The following is a 3578-nucleotide window of genomic DNA, read 5'->3' as shown; positions in this document are numbered from 1 at the left end:
CTCATCCGAAGTACGCCCCGCGTACTCCGAGGATGTCGACACTCGCAGCAAGTGGCTTCAGATGACGAACGCAGTGACGATTTCGGACGCGTACGCATGTACGCCCCGGGTACTCCAAGGCTCCAGCCTCCTATAAATAGGATGCGAGGGCAGCCGGCTCATTTGCTAATTTTCTCTCTTCTCTCTCCCGTTTTGCATCGTTTTGCATCGTTTTGCGTGCCAGAAATACCCCGAAGCCCCGGTATTATTCTCGAGCCCCGAGGCAAGTCCCGAGATCCCGAAGATCCCGAGAAGTGCGGTTCCCGAGTCGAAGCTCTGCCCGCGAGAAGTTGGATTTTTGTGAAGATCTTCCAGATCTGCTAAGGATTACTGCTTCTGCAAGTCGTAGTGCTGTCCGATCATCTTCTGATCAAGTGAGTGTATACTACCTTTCATAAACACGATAATAATACAAGTATGGTTCGAGTGTATTAAGTATATTGTTGTTTATATGTGTGAGTGTGTAGTTACTTTCTTCTAACGCATGATTATGGAGTATTTTATACGAAATACGTGTTATGTGTAGAATTTGTTGTTATGTGTGTGAATGTATGTTCACCCTCTTCCATCTCATAGATCTGAATTGATTTCTGTGAAATACGTGTTATGTGGGTATGCCTCATCTGTTATGTGGAATATATATTGAATGAAAATGATATACAGGTTTTAAACTATGTATGAAAATATATATTTTATCTACTAATATGTTGGGTAGAACATGGGTAGATAGTTGGTGTGTAATAAACAGATGAGAGGTCTCGATGTTGTTGTTGTTGTTGTTGATCTAGTTATTCAGCGGAGTATGGATAACGACCACGGACTCTTTCTAGACAGTCCAGTGGAACGCTAACAGGTTCATAACCTGTAGGTGTTGTGAACGATGTGTTCACCGGTGTACTCTATCCCCCTCATGGTTGCCTTTAGGATATCTATTGTTGAGGAAACCCCTTAACAGTGATGTCCGTCCCGATGAAAATCCTAGATTAGGTCCCTTGAGATAGATGTTATTTTAGGGACGTAAAGTGAGGATAACGGGAATGGGTAATCGGGATAGTGATTGGTTGGTGAAATTAAATATAACTTATTTATTGTGGGTTGAAAACCCTATATGCTCACCAGGCTCCCAAGCCTGACCCACTCAGTTTTAATTGTATTACAGGTAGTGGCGCGAGGGCATAAGATGGTTGAATCATCAAGTTGTTTTGTTTACAAGTCTGTATATGTATATATTTGTTGAATGACTTTTAATGTTATCGTTTATGCTTTATGGTCTGTATCGGAACATGACATCCCGAGTTTTGACTATATAATGAAAATGCATCTCTTGATGAAATGCTTTGATAAATATTATTTTATCATGTTTTGTTTTGGGAACAAATTCCGCAACTCTTTTAAATCAAAAGAATTTACTATGAAATTATTTAAAAAGCATAAATGAAATCGGTCTTTTCTGGCCGAGATTTTGGGGATGTCACACTTATATTGTGTTATCAAATTATATTCAAAACGTGTTTATGAACGGTTTTCAAATTTTGTTTTACATAACGATATCAAGTCGTAACTTCTTATTTTTAAAGGTTTTCCAATGGTTATACCAGAGTTTTCTTCTATACTTCTAGACTTCTACTTCGCTAAATGTATGCATGTACTTGTATAGTTATATAAATAATGTTTAAAAGACTTAGGAAGGCTAGTTCGCCCTATTTCCTTTTCCTCATTGGGATGTGGTCTGGTAGGTATCGGATATCCGTCCGAAGATCGTTTAATCATTAATTATATATCATGTATACATGTATAGACATAAAGGTTTACATCGTCCAGTTCATTTCCCTTGGGTAGCAAGGGCATCCTTCCATTCATCACTCATAGATCAGAGACACTAGTAACTATTATAGGAATAGTTAGGAGGTTCTATTCACTCTTTCTAGTACAAGAATTCCAATGGAGTCAGTTCATTCGCGATTCTATATCACTTCTCCAGCGCCCCTAATAGAACTCAGAATACGAGATGCATCCTCTGGACACGGATCTCCCCGTCGTCAAGTTGGTAACCAGAGTCTCCTGGAGGGAGAGCGGGCATTGTGTGTACAGATCTATACGGGACTGTCACTCCCGCACCCTGACTGCTAGCTACAGTCCATGGCCTACCAAGCCAAGGGGTGACAAATGTCATATTTATTCTGACGCTTACAGGGCATCAAGTACTCTAGTGTCAATCAGTATGGTTACGAGTATCTCCATGTATACCTTATAATTCATGGCCTTAAGGTAACGAGAATTAACACTGTATTCTTAAAACAACACTCTCAGGATTACTCTTTGTTTTAGACCTTGCTAGCTGTATCGTTCATTTGATATTGTCTGGGGTCTGTGTTTCTTTGTTTTAGACCTTGCTAGTTGTATCGTTCATTTGATACTATCCGGGATCTGTGTTTCTTTGTTTTAGACCTTGCTAGCCGTATCGTACATTTGATACCGTCTGGGGTCTGTGTTTCCATTTGTTAGACTAAGCCAGGCGTATCATTCATTCGATACTCTCCTGGAGTCTATGATTTCTTTTGCCTTAGCCAGCAGTATTTTTTCTGCTGAGGCATATGTTATTTTTCCCCTAGTGCTCTTACTAGTGATATTATCCTACTTTCTTTAAAGTCAAATACCATATTTTGGTAATGATAGCAATTCAAGGAAAATTCTCTTTAAAACATAACATTGTCGCGTCTTGGTAGAAGACTGCTTTTAATTAGAAAATATAGGATTTTCTGGAAAGGACGCTAATACACCGTAAATTCTAAACTACTACTTTTCATAAAGTTATTTTGAATAAAATACTTACTTACACAAATGACACTAAATACTTATGAACTCGCCAGCATTTATGTAAATGCTGATACTCGCTTTCAAAATAACTTGTATTCTCAGGTCAGCAATAGACAGGTACACTTCGGGAGCTTTTGTGAAGCCAGCCTAGAACCGAGCTGCATCTATACTAGTCTCTATATTATTTTGATGTCTCTATAAAATGTAACTTATGTAAAAATATTACTATTAATGTAATGATTGTTGTACTTTGATTACTATACTGCATTTGTTGTGATACTTGACATGACGTCATCCACCCCAGAACATTTCCGCCGTTCCGGTTTTGGGGTGTGACAGTTTGCTAATTTGTTACAATGGCTAGATTTATGCATAATTCATATTTTTACATAAAAATTGCAATAAATAAGCTTTACTAACAAGAAATTAATACAGAGTTAGTTCTACATTTATAATTATTATGGTATGTCCTTTTACATCTTTACAAACTAAACAAAAATAGGGAATTGAGTTTTATTCCGTTCTCTACAGAAAAAAAAATACTAAAAAAGTTGGAATTCGAAGGCATATTTGGTTGACAAAATGGATGTAATTCAATTCCATCCAAATCCTTCAAATTTAATTTAATTTTTTTGTATAATGATTCCAATTCATTTGGACTTTGACAAAAGATTTGATTTCTTGGAAATGAGTATTAAAAAAAAGTTAATTTTGCAGCCGGT

Source organism: Lactuca sativa, chromosome 9 (genome assembly GCF_002870075.4).
Source record: "Lactuca sativa cultivar Salinas chromosome 9, Lsat_Salinas_v11, whole genome shotgun sequence".
Classification (NCBI taxonomy): Eukaryota; Viridiplantae; Streptophyta; class Magnoliopsida; order Asterales; family Asteraceae; genus Lactuca; species Lactuca sativa.
This window is presented reverse-complemented; position numbering follows the sequence as displayed.